A 13,833-nucleotide genomic window follows, 5' to 3' on the forward strand; every position below is an offset into this window, starting at 1 on the left:
TGTTGAGCCATGGGGGCCTTGCTCTGAGAACTGTCAGTGATAGATCCCTCACTGACTTGAGACCGTTCAGTTGATGTGGACCCCCTGCTCAAGAGAATTCTGTTTCCCACGGAATTTATTAGTTGAAACAGCTCTGGGTTCCAACACGACTGTCAGGGTGCAGGAGATGTCAGTGCCCACACACTCGCGGCCCCAGCTGCCCGGAGGAGGAAGAAACACGTGCACATCCATGAGCTCTCAGTTAGCCTGGCGTCCCCAATCCTCACTTTGTGGTAGAAGTTTTTCTCACAACAAATCCTCTTTGTTAGAGATTAGACCCGCGGGGCTGGCCCACCCACCAGGCTCTGCAGACTTTGTCTTTGTCCTATTTCTATTATTTCTGATGACCTTGAATGCTCTTAATCTGACCCACCACCTGCGCACGGGAACTTTTCATTCGCTGGGCAGGATGTGGCCAGAACTGGCACCCACACGGCCCTTTGTAGGAACTCAGAGAGTTTTTCAGGTGCACTGGCACTCCTCAAAGGGACACACACATTCGACAATCGAAAGAAAAGAGGGAGGAGGAGAGTTTTTAACCATTGTAAGGGGGCAGCAGGACTTGGGTCTGCATATAGCAAGAGGGTGTGTGTGTACTATGCGTGTGTGCATGTGTGCATACTGGATGTGTGGACTGTGCATGTGTGCATGTGTGCATACTGGATGTGTGGACTGTGCGTGTGTGCATGTATACTGTGTGTGTGCATGTGTGCATGTGCATGTGTAGTGTGTGTGTACTGTGTGTGCATGTCTACTGTGCGTGTGTGTGTACTGTGCATGTGTACTGTGCATGTGTAGTGTGCGTGTGTGCATGTGTGCATGTGTGTGCATGTGCATGTACACTGTGTGTGTACTGTGTGTGTGCGTGTATAATGTGTGTACATATGTACATGTCTGTGCATGTGTACTGTGTGTGTGCATGTGTGCGTGTGTGCATATGCATGTGTACTGTGCATGTGTGTGTGCATGTGCATATGTGTACTGTGTGTGCATGTGCATGTGTGTGTACAGTGTGTCTAGTGTGCATGTGCATGTGTGTGAACTTTGTGTGTGTGCATTTGTGTGCTGTGCATTGTGTGTTTGTGTGTGCGTGTGTGTATGTGTGTGTGTGTACTGTGTGTGTAGTGCACATATGTGTGTACCTTGCATGTGTGCGTGTGTGTGCATGTGTAGTGTACTGTGTGTGTACTGTGCATGTGTATATGCATGTGCATGTCTGTGTGTGTACTGTGTGTGCGTGTGTGCTGTGTATGTAGTGTGCATGTGTGTGTACCTTGCATGTGTGCGTGTGTATGCCTGTGCATGTGTGTACGTACCTTGTGTGTGTGTGTGCGTGTGTGTGCATGTGTGTGTTTGTGTGTGTGCATGTGTGCTTGTGTACTGTGTGTGTAGTGTGCATGTGTGTGTACCTTGCGTGTGTGCGTTTGTGTGTGTGCATGTGTGTGTGTGTGTGCGTGCATGTGTGCATGTGTGTGTTTGTGTGTGTGTGTGCTCTACCATGCATGTGGAATACAGAATGTCTGAAATGTACAAACGAGACCATTGTTGCTTTACTCGGGTCATTTCCATGACCATGTATCTCATCTGAGCCCGGGTGGCCTCCTGAGTGACCGTGTCTTGCAGGTTCACAGCTGGGCTTCGGGGCTTGCAGAGATGAAGGCCTGTCCTCTCTCCCTCATCCTGCCCTCCCTCCTCCTAACCACCCTCCTGCCCTCTCTCCATCCTGCCCGCCCTCCTGCCCTTTCTCCCCCCTGCCCTCTCTCCCTTCTCCTGCCCTCCCTCCTCCTAACCACCCTCCTGCCCTCCCTTCTCCTGCCCACCCTCCTGCCCTCTCTCCATCCTGCCCGCCCTCCTGCCCTCCCTCCTCCTAACCATCCTCCTGCCCTCTCTCCATCCTGCCCGCCCTCCTGCCCTTTCTCCCTCCTGCCCTCCCTTCTCCTGCCAACCCTCCTGCCCTCTCTCCATCCTGACCACCCTCCTGCCCTCTCCCTCATCCTGCCCTCCCTCCTCCTGCCCACCCTCCTGCCCTCCTTCCTGCCCTCCCTCCTCCTGCCCACCCTCCTGCCCTCTCTCCCTCCTGCCCTCTCTCCCTCCTGCCCTCCTTCCTGCCCTCTCTCCTCCTAACCACCCTCCTGCCCTCTCTCCCTCCTGCCCTCTCTCCCTCCTGCCCACCCTCCTGCCCTCTCTCCCTCCTGCCCTCCTTCCTGCCCTCTCTCCTCCTAACCACCCTCCTGCCCTCTCTCCATCCTGCCCGCCCTCCTGCCCTTTCTCCCCCCTGCCCTCTCTCCCTTCTCCTGCCCTCCCTCCTCCTAACCACCCTCCTGTCCTCTCTCCCTCCTGCCCTCCCTTCTCCTGCCAACCCTCCTGCCCTCTCTCCATCCTGCCCACCCTCCTGCCCTCTCCCTCATCCTGCCCTCCCTCCTCCTGCCCACCCTCCTGCCCTCCTTCCTGCCCTCCCTCCTCCTGCCCACCCTCCTGCCCTCTCTCCTCCTGCCTACCCTCTTGCCCTCCCTCCTCCTGCCCACCCTCCTGCCTTCCCTCCTCCTGCCCACCCTCCTGTTCTCTCTCCCTCCTGCCCTCCCTCCTGCCTTCTCTCCCTCCTGCCTTCTCTCCCTCCTGCCCTCCCTCCTCCTGCCCTCTCTCCTCCTGCTTACCCTCTTGCCCTCCCTCCTCCTGCCTACCCTCCTGTCCTCTCTCCCTCTTGCCCTCCCTCCTCCTGCCCACCCTCCTGCCTTCCCTCCTCCTGCCCACCCTCCTGCTCTCTCCCTCCTGCCCTCCTTCCTGTCCTCTCTCCCTCCTGCCCTCTCTCCCTCCTCCTGCCCTCTCTCCTCCTGCCCACCCTCCTGCCCTCTCTCCCTCCTGCCCTCTCTCCTCCTGCCCACCCTCCTGCCCTCTCTCTCTCCTGCCCTCCCTCCTCCTGCCCACCCTCCTACCCTCTCTCCCTTCTGCCCTCTCTCCCTCCTGCCTTCTCTCCCTCCTGCCCACCCTCCTGCCCTCCCTCCTCCTGCTCATCCTCCTGCCCTCTCTCCCTCTTGCCCTCCCTCGTGCCCTCTCTCCCTCCAGCCCTCTCTCCCTCTTGCACTCCCTCCTCCTGCCCACCCTCCTGCCCACCCTCCTGCCCTCTCTCCCTCTTTCCCTCCCTCCTCCTGCCTGCCCTCCTACCCTCTCTCCCCCCTGCCCTCTCTCCCTCTTGCCCTTCCTCCTGCCCTCTCTCCCTCCTGCCCTCCCTCCTCCTGCCCTCTCTCTCTCTATTCCTCCTTTCTTCCTTCCCTTCCTCCTCTTTCAGGCAGAGTCCTCAGTGAGGGCTTTGGAACTCAAGGACAGCCTCCTCTCTGGACATTGTAGATTTGCATTTGCAGAGCTGACTCTGTGACACATACATGTGGAAGGTTAGGACTTGAAACCCTGGTGATGGGCACAGAGCTTGGGAGACTTGACTGGACGCGTGAACAGGAAGGGCAGACTTGTGCGGAGTCAGCCCTGCCTCCCTGGGTCCGCTGAGCCTTCCCCACCCCTCCTGTCCTTAGTGTCAGAGCCGCCCAGAGGGCATACCTGCACCCAGCTCTGTTCCGACTACAGCACAGTAACAGTTGCAGCAAGAAGACAGGCCATTGTCCTGCTGGTGTGGCTGTGGAGGGTCACTTCCTGGCCCTTACATCAGCTTTCCACCCATCTCTGGTTAGCTTCCAGCCAGTCAGGAGAATGTCTCCATGGCGCCTTCTCATTAACACATGGAGGCAAACTCAGAACCAAACCACAACCTGAACGCATGGTACTTGTGGCAATTATTGAAACCTATAGCTGAGCAGAGGCTCGAGACTTGACAACTTGTGGTGTGTTACAAAGTACACTGAGCTCTCGGCCTCAGGCCTGAGGAAGCCGGCACCCTTACTGTGACGACCTCACAGCCGCGGCTAAGGCAGAGCTCGGATGCTCGGGCCGAGCTCGAATCCCACCACACGGAAGCAGAGTGAGCCTTTGGGGCTGGGTTATCAAAAACACACTGGGGGCCAGTCACTTTCTTCCCTGAGGAGGAACCTGAGATTTGAAATTATTCCCCAGCGATGAAATAAATAAAGCTGTGTCAGTGAATGTTTACTCCCAATTCATGTGGTCTGCAAAAAGTAGAATTTTGGACAAACAGGTAACGTCACACCCACTGGGAATGAGCCCAGGGTGTTGACGTCAGCTGGTCAAGCACTGCTGAGAAGGGTCATGGGTGGTCCACTCACCCAACGTTTCCTAACAGTTAAAGCATAATCAGGTCACACAGGACCACAGAATATGAGGAATCTTACGGGATAGCATAGGTCAGGCTGCAGGGAAACTCAGCAGAGCCCCTGGGAGCCAGCCCAGCACACAGGCACCACAGCTCTTCTGTCAGGGCACTAGCCTGCGGGCTCATAGAGCTGAAGCCATGGGCCAGGTGAGCTGCCCCTTACCCACAGAGACAGCTCAGCGAGCCACCACATCCCCAAATAAGACTCCTCTACTGCTGCAAAACTGTGTTGGCTCCACAGGCCAGACCTCCACAGAGCTGGGGCAAAGCTCTGCCTTGAGATCAAGGTAGGCAGTAGACAGCCCCTCCCATCCTGCGCCTGCATCCCTCTTTCCTCTTGGTGCATTTCTTTGTAAGACTCTGAAGTTCAGTTTGCATTGCCACTTCTGCCTTCCAGGAAGAGGAAGCTAAGTCATAGAAGTGGGCAGAGAAGGCATTTCTACTTGGACAGGGCAGAAAAATCATGGGAAGACCAGGTGGGATTTTCCACACCACACATCTTTCCAGTATTCCCACCAACTCTGCGCCCACCACATGGCTCCCAGCAGTCCACATCTAGTTCCCAGCACAGTTCAAGCCGAGCCCCATATTCCAGGGGACAGAAGTGGCCTGGAGCTAGTCTCAGATCACTGCAACTTCAGCCTGGCTCAGCTCCACTGTCCTGGCTCCAGGAAAGGCCTCTGCAGAGAGCAAGCGAGGTTTTCCTCACTGAGGGAAATACAAGCAGTGGGGACATCATTTGGGAAAGCCACACCAGTGCCCAGGAACAAAAAGCCATGGTGCAGAGTGGCCAATGCTTCACAGTTATTCACACAGTTGGGGATAGATTCCTCCACCTAGGAGTATCAGCGCTACTAACCTGCAGGGGTAGAATAAGCTCAGCAGGAATCAGAGGCCAGGGAACAGCTCTCAAGCTCTTCCACTCTCCAACTGTCCAGCTCTTCGACTGTCAAGCTCACCACCCATCCAGTTTTCCAGCTCTCACAATCTCCAACTGTCCAGCTTACCAAATGTCCAGTTCAGCTCTCCAACACTCCAGTTCTCCTGCTCACCAGATCTCCAACTTTCCATGTCTCTAACTGTCCAACTCTACAACTGTCCAGCTCTCCAGCTCTCCAACTCACCAGCTCTCCCGTCTCAGCTGCTCTCCAACTGTCCAGCTCTCATTCTCTCCAATTCTCCAGGTCTCATGCTCTCCAGTTCTCCAACTTGACATCAGTCCAACTGCCCACCTCTCCTGCTCTCCAAATATCCAATTCTCCAGATCACCTGCCTCCAGCTCTCCAACACTCCAGCTCTCCAGCTCACCAGATCTCCAACTGTCCATGTCTCTAACTGTCCAACTCTCCAGCTCTCCAACTCAGCAGCTCTCCTGTGTCCTGCTCTCCAGCTCACCAACTGTCTAGCTCTAATTTTCTCCAATTCTCCAGGTCTCCTGCTCTACATCTCTCCACCTCTTATGCTCTCCAGCTCTCCAAGTGTCCACCTCTCCTGCTCTCCAAATATCCAACTGTCCAGATCACCTGCTCTCCAGCTCTCCACCTCTCTACCTCTCCAACACCCCAGTTCTCAGGCTCTCCAGCTCTCCAACTCTACAGCTGCCTTGCTCTCCTGCCCTACAGCTCTCCAGATCTCCAACTCTCTAGCTCTTCAACTGTCCAGCTCTCCTGCTCTTCAACTGTCCAACTCCCCTACTCTTCAACTCTCCAGATCTCCTGCTCTTCAGCTCTTCAGTTCTCCAATTTGATAGCTGTGCAACTACCAGCTCTCCAATTGTCCAGCTCTCCAACTATCCAGCTCTCCTTCTCTCCAACTCTCCAACTGTCCAGCTCTCCTGCTCTCTAACTCTCCAACTGTCCAGCTCTCCTGCTCTCTAACTCTCCAACTCTCCAGATCTCCTGCTCTCCAACTCTACAGCTCCCCTGCTCTACCGCTCTCCAGCTCTCCAACTCTCAAGCTCTCCTGCTCTTTAGCTCTCCAGCTCTCCTACACTCCAGCTCTCCAACTCTACAGCTCTCCAACTGTCCAGCTCTCCAAATCTCCAACTCTCTAGCTGCTTCTCCAGCTCTCCAGCTCTCCAACTCTACAGCTCCTTTGCTCTCCTGCTCTCCAGCTCTCCTGATCTCCAAATCTCTAGCTCTTTAAACTGTCCAGCTCTCCAGCTCTCCAGTTCTCCAATTTGACAGCTATCCAACTACCAGTTCTCTAACTGTCCAGATCCACAACTCTCCAGCTCTCCAGCTCTCCACTGCTCCAGCCCTCCTGTTCTCCAGCTCTCCAGTGCTCCAGCCCTCCTGCTCTCCAACTTTCCAGTGCTCCAGCCCTCCTGTTCTCCAACTCTCCAGGTCTCCTGCTCTCCACTGCTCCAGCCCTCCTGTTCTCCAGCTCTCCAGTGCTCCAGCCCTCCTGTTATCCAACTCTCCAGTGCTCCAGCCCTCCTGCTCTCCAAGTCTCCAGCTCTCCTGCTCTCCACTGATCCAGCCCTCCTGCTCTCCAACTCTCCATCTCTCCTGCTCTCCAACTCTCCAGTCTACAACTGTCCAGCTATCCAACTCTCCAACTTTCCAGCTCTACAACTGTCCAGCTTTCCAGCTCTTCCACTCTATAACTGTCCAGTTCTCAAGATCTCTAGCTCTCCAGCTCTCCAACTTACAGTTCTGCAGCTCTCTAGCTCTCCAACTCTCCAATTGTCCAGCTCTCCAACTCTCTACACCTCTCCTGCTCTCCAGATCTCCAACACTCCAGCTCTACAACTGTCTTGCTCTCCAGCTCTTCCATTTTCCAACTGTCCAACTCTCCAGCTCTATAACTCTCCAGCTCTCCAACTGTTCTGCTCTCCAGCTCTTCCACTCTCCAACTGTTCTGCTCTCCAGCTCTTCCACTCTCCAACTGTCCAACTCTCCAGCTCTCCCACTTTTCAACTGTCCAGCACTTCAAAATTCAGCTCTCCGGCTGTTGAAATGTGCAATTCTCCATCTCTCCAGCTCTCCAAATGTCCAAATCTCTAGCTCTCCAACTGTCCAGCTGTCCAATGATCCAGATCTCAGCTCTCCTGCTCTCCAGCTCTCCTTCTCTAAAGTCTTCACCTCTCATGCTCTCCAGCTCTTCAGATCTCCTGCTCCCCAGCTCTCCTCTCCAACTCTCCAGGTCATGTGTTTTACAGCTTTACAACTCTATAGCTTTCCCACACTCCAGCTATACAGCTCTCCAACTCTCCAGCCCTCTTGCTCTCCAGGTATCCAACTCTCCTGGTCTCCAACTCTAGCTCTCCAACTCTCCAGCTCTCCTTTCTACAGCTCTCCAGTTCTCCACCTATCCAGCCCTCCAGCTCTCCAACTCTTCTGTTCTCCAGCTCTCCAATTCACCACCTCTTCGACTCTTTTCTTCTCTAGCTCTCCAGCTCTCCAACTGACCAGACCTCCACTCTCCAAGTCTGCAACTCTCCAAATATCCACCTCTGCAGCTCTCTCTATCTCTCCTTCTCTCCAGCTCTCCAGATCTCCTGCTCTCCAGCAATCCAACTCTACAGCTGTCCAACAGTCCAGCTCTGCAACTGTGCAGTTCTGCAACTCTCCAATTCTCCAAATCTCCAGGTCTTCAGATATCTTGTTCTCCAGCTCTCCAACTCTGCAACTTTCAGTCTCCAGCTCCCTAGCTCTCTGAGTCTGAAACTCTCCAGGTCTGTGTTGACTGCTTTGGAACTGGACAAGTCCCCGCACCTCCTGGTCCTCGGTTTCCTGAGCCAGAGGCATCTTCAAGGCTGCAGTGCAGGGACACCATGTGGTAAATATTGCCAATGTAATCTTCCCAGAGCACTAGGATTATTGCTCCTGAAGTCTGGTCGCCTAGTCCTGGGAACCCTGGTGCAGCTGGACATGGCTCTGGAGAGAGTGTGTGTAAGAGAGGTGACCAGCAGAGTGCCTTCCTTCCTTTCTCAGTCCTTCTAGAGTGCTCCAGGCACAGGGATGGGGACATGGGGCCCTTGGCTCAGTTTCCCATCATCTCTTATGACAGATAAATACAGAAGCCTACAAGCCACACATCAGATGAGAGACAGGGCCATGGGGTAGTGATGTGGGTGGAAACCAGCACTTGCTAGAGTCCCAGGGCCACACTGAGCCTCCTCCAGGGTGCTGTCCAGTCCACTGGTAATGTTGTTGCAGAAAACTGTCACCCCTGGAACACAAATAATCTATAGATTTCCTATGCATGCACTAGGCACTCAAGCCACACAGAATGAAAGCTGGTAAGATGGACAGAAAAGAGGACACAGCACAGGGAACGATTAATGGCAACCTTGGTGAAGCAGGTCTGGGTTTTGAGTCGAGTCAAGGCTGAACAGGCTGTGCCTCTCTGACTAGAGCTTTGGCCACAGAAACTGTCCCCAACATTAAGTCTTCCCTTGGCCTGAATTCAGCACCCTCCTTGGGAATGTCAGTGATGACCACGTCCTGTCTTTGTGTGTTTGCACTGAGGAGGCCACTCTGGCCTGGAGGAAAGAGCCCTTTATGCATAAGGAGGTGGATGCATCCTGGATTCTAGCAACCCCAGCACTAGCCAGGATCTCTGGCCAACAGTTGGTCCAGCCTGTGCTCTGAGAAGTGGGTGGGAAAAAAGTAGGAAGTGTGCTTTGGGGAGCCACCCCAGGTGGAACAAGGAGCCTTTGAGAAAAATGCCCCAGGCTCAGGGCCCAGAGCTGAGCCCCAGTGGCAGGGTGTGTGTTTTCTGCTGGTTTGTAAAGCTCACCTCTCAGAGCCCACCCTTGGGCACCTGCTAACTGGTGCCAAGCAGGGTGCTGCCTGGGTTGCTAAGTGAAGGTCAGCTTTCAGAACCAGTGCACGTTCACCAAACCATGTAACACTGCAGAACGTGTCTTTCTTGTCTCATACCACTCCCTGTGGAGACTCGCAGTGATATCCATGGTGACCACCTGTGAGGTCTCGTGGTGACCTCACAGATCCCTGGCCTGTGTGGTGCAATTCCAGCTGAACACCAGTGCCCAAACCTGCCAGCAACAGGGCTGGTGGCCAGGACCATTTCCAGGCTTCCTGATGGCCCTATCTGAGATGGCACCATTTGTAAACTCTCCTGCTGCTGTTTGTCCTTGGTGCAAACTACAGGCTCCTCCATCCTCGGTCCCCTCACTCAGAGCATCGAGCTATGAGGAAGCATTAGGACCACACTTACCAGTGGATCCTGCCACCATCAGTGACTTCAGAGGAGTGGACCAAGGAGACATGGTACCGACACACCACAGAATGCTACCCATCCAGAAATCACTCAGTCATGTACTCTTAAGGAAAGTGAGTGTACAGGAGAACACACGCAGGTGACACGAGCCAGACTTGGACGTCAAGGGTAGCCGTACCACGACACCACTCTCCACTCAGGGTGACGTGTGACTCATGCGCCCTCTCATCACCGGTCCCCATGGCCTCTCAGGGCCTTCCTGAGCGAAGCACTGAGGAGGTACTGGCTGAGGTCCTTCTGAGGAGCAGGCTCTCCCCTCCCCTAGGCACACAGGGCGTGGAACCTCGGGGACACCGGTGGATAGGCGTGGGGAATGTGCCCCGATGGCTGGCCTACCTTGTGCACAGCTGAGGGTCTGCACAGATACGTCCAGGCTCTAGACTTTGACCTCATGAGGCTTTGACTTGCATTTTCCTGGTAACTGAGGCTCCTGGCCACCTCACTGCACCTCTGCCAGCCGTGGGGGTCAGCGCTCAGCCTCAGCTGGGCGACTGCCTCTAACCCCCGGCCCCACACTCTGGATGCCAGTGAGATCCGCCTCTTTCTCTGTCCAGGTGGTCTCTGGGTGGAGGACGTTCTAGGGTTTGCTGAAGACCTATTTACCCTTTCATTGTTTTAGTGGCTTTTAATTTGAAGATATCTCTGCTCCCCGAAGGCCATGAAGATATTTGTCAGACAATTTGAGAAGGCGGTAGTCACCTTCCACCTGGCAGAGAGGCGAGGAAGAAGTCGGAAATGCCCTTTTCATCTCATTTTCTCCATTTGTTTCACTCTTGGTCTACAAGGTCACGGGGGTAAAGTCTGAGCTGCCGGAGCTTGTGGGTGGAGGTGGAGGGAACAGAAGCGTGATCCCGCCTGCAGAAGGCCCGAGCTCCTGGTCCTGGCTGGCAGGCGTCTCCAGGCCCGGGTGCCATTCTTGGGTGATGATTTATGCAGGTCTCATAAAGCTCGCGCAGCAGAGGACAGGAGTTCAAGTCGACCTCTCGGCCTGGCATAAACACCCGCGCCCCCAGCCAGGAGCACGGGCAGGGCCTCCTATGACATTCCTGCTGTGGGGACTCACCCCCCAGCCTCCACCCTCAGAGCTGGGACAGCCTTGCCTCGGAGCAGCCCCTCCTCTCTCCAACCTCAGAGCACACTCCTCTGTTACTGTTTTCTTGCAAAAGGAATGACTTCAAGTTCTGGTGATGAAAATCGGAACAGACAGTTGATTTTACTGAAAGTCTTGCTGTGGTCGCAGCCCACATTCCAGGGCAGATGGAGCAACTGAGGGCTCACTGTGCAGTCCCAAGCCGTGGCCAGGCTCGTCTGCAGCAGCCCAGCAGAGCACACACGGGAAGGGTCTTGGCGTCCCGGCACGGCCTCTGGGCACTGCACGGTACTCCAACTCAAGATCTCCCCGTCCTGTTCTTCTTTTCACCAATAGCTTTTGCCAGGGAAGCTGTTTGGAAAAGGAGTTCTCACGGTGACCTTGAAGGATCTTGCTGAATATCAGACACACATCTTCCCTCACCCTCTGCTCCCGGCCACACAGAGGGCGCTTCCTTAGCACGTCATGCTTCAGCAAACGGACGTGTGGGCCATCCGTCCTGGCCCTGCAACGCGTCTCGGGTCGGGGTTTCTCCTCACTCCCTCCCTGGCAGCTGTTGGGTGCCAGCTCCTGCCGACACCCTGGCTCCTGGGTGCTTTCTGGAGAGCAGGACGTGCACATTCCAGCCGTGTCCCTCTGTGCCTCTGCCTCCACGGCCTCGTGTGTCCCTCCACTGAGTCACTCACCTGGTGGCAAGCCCCTGCCGCTCTCCTTCCCATGAAGACGTGTCTCTTCCACAGTGGCACCACCCGCCCACCACCCGGGGGCTGGGCAGCCGCACCTCACCACGTCTGGCGACCCTTGTCCCACGTCCTCCTCCGATGCTCAGCTCTTGTCAGCATCTTCCCCTCTCCTGTGGCTCCCACCAGCAACTGGAGGACTGCAGCATCCCTGGGCCTTGCCTCCCAGCCCTGTCCTCCTGGCGCAGCGGATCCTCGAGGGCCCCAGGCTCCCCCGGGGCAACCCTGGCTAAGGAGTCGGCAGTGTGGCCATCCTCCGCCAGCTCCTGCCTGCCTACAGCTCTGCCTGCACCAGCTCCCGCACGCTCTCCCTCCCCCACCATGGGCAGGGGATGGTGCCATGGACGGGGGCTGTTGAGGCAGCCGGCTCGGCACTGGGGGGCCTGCAGCCTGCACGGTAGTCTAGGGAGGTAGGGCTGGGGATTCAGGCAGAATTCCTCCTCTTCCTCCCCCTGGGGCCTTCAGCTGCCCGGACGAGACCCCCCACATCACAGAGGCTGTCTGCTTTCCTAAAAGCTGCTCTCAAATGCTAAGCGCACCCACAAAGTGCTTGACAGTAGTCTGGACACCAGCACCTGCCCAGCCACAAGGACCAGGGAGGATGAGGCGCTCCCACAGCCGCCTGGGCCACGCCTCACCAGCGATGCCCAGAACCGAGGACCTGCCACCCGTCCTGGGGCCAACCCAGGCTTTTCCTGGTTTCCCTGCCCTCCTCTTGGAGAGTGCTCAGCTCCAGGTGAGCCTGACCCCCTCTCTGCCTGCACACGGGCAGCTGGTACTTCTGCAGAAAGATGAGAGCACACGGGCAGGTTCCCTCCAGACCGCGACCCCAGCCCCCAGGGTCCGTCCTGGCGTCTGAGGGAGGCCTCACTCTTGGCCTGGCCCTCTCCTCTGGCCTCCACAGGACAGCAGCCTCCCTCCCTCCTGCTGGTGCACCAGACCACGGGAGCTCTTCTCTCACCCACCTCCGTCTCCCCAGAACTGTGGGTCAGGGCCCCCCTGGGACCCCCGCTGTGTGGTGGGCACCCTTACCTCAGTGCCCTCGCGGGCCCCACACTGCCCTGGCCCTGTGTTCTGTCCTCAGCCGCGGAGTCCCTTCAGGGAACACAGCCGGCTGACGCCAGCCCCTCCGCCTCTCTCTGATGAGATTCCCCCGGTGCGAGCCAGGCCCATGGGGCTGCGAGGCACACGGCCCCCAGTCCTCCTCTGGCAGATGCCCCCCGCTGGCCACCCCTGGCACCCAGGACCCCCGTTTCCCTCTCTCACAGCTCATGGCTTCCTGCCCTTCTCCAGGTGGCTGGTAGAAAAGGGTCCCCAAGGCCTCCCTGTCCTTCCTCGAGACGTGGAGGAGTGTGCAGTCTCTGAAGCTGGGCCAGGCCCTGGTTCTCTCCCCTGAATCTCCCTGGAGACCTTGTCCAGCCTTCACGTTCATCCACACGTGCAAAGGAGCAGAACGCTCTCCAAGATCTTTACAAGCATCAACACTGACCAGACCTCCCTCCACGAGGCAGGCTTCCGGCAAAACAAACAAACAAACAGAATCAGGTCTGTCCTGTGTGATGACATCACGGAAAAGAGGCCCACGTGAGGCGCAGGCCGCGGAGGGAGGCCTCCACCAGGCCAAAGGGAACCAGGCCCCAGGAAGCAGGGGCCTCGGGGCAGTGGAGCGGGCACTGGCCAGAAGACCTGCGTCCGCCCGAGGAAGACTGCAGGGCCGACCCTGGCCGTGCCGCGTGGGGTGAGCCTCGCGGTCCAGCCACGTTCGTCTTCGTCCCACTGCCCTGCTCTCAGCATGCTGCCGCATCGTCCCTCCTGTGGGCAGCCTGGGGTCTCGACTGGACGTGCTTCATGAAACAGAAGTGGCCAGTGAAGGGTCCACAAGGTGCCACTCTGGGCAAGGCCACATCATCCTGCTCCCCAGCTGGGGGCCAGGCGGGCTCCTGTCCTGCGAGAGGGTGCTGCAAGCAGGGAAGAACTCTCGATGGAGGCCGCCTTCAGAGCCTGGAGGCCGAGGGAACGAGCCACAGCAGTTCAGCCTCCTGTGACAACGCTGGGTGGCACGGGGTGACGGGAACAGCCTCCTGGGCATTTTTTCAAGTCATCCAATGTTTCAAATTTTTTAATCAAACACATGGATCAGATTTTCCTTAAAATTTCCATTCTCTAAAAACCAGGCAGAAAAATGTCTGGCAACAGGACCAGAATGGTTTTTTCCCAACAGTTTGTGTTTAATTATAAACGTCTGTAGAACCCAAGGAAACTGCTGCCCGTGCACTCAACTGAAGAGTGATCAAAGTATCTGTGCACAACCCTGGGCCATCAGGGTGTCATGGTTCCCAGGCCGTCAGTGCATGGACTTTAGCAATTTCAAATTGAAACTTTGCCAAAATCTTCCCTTTTCTCTCAATTTTCTTTCTTTTCTTTTTTTTTTTTTT

This window comes from Spermophilus citellus (assembly GCF_964194105.1).
Source record: "Spermophilus citellus genome assembly, chromosome: 5".
Lineage (NCBI taxonomy): Eukaryota > Metazoa > Chordata > Mammalia > Rodentia > Sciuridae > Spermophilus > Spermophilus citellus.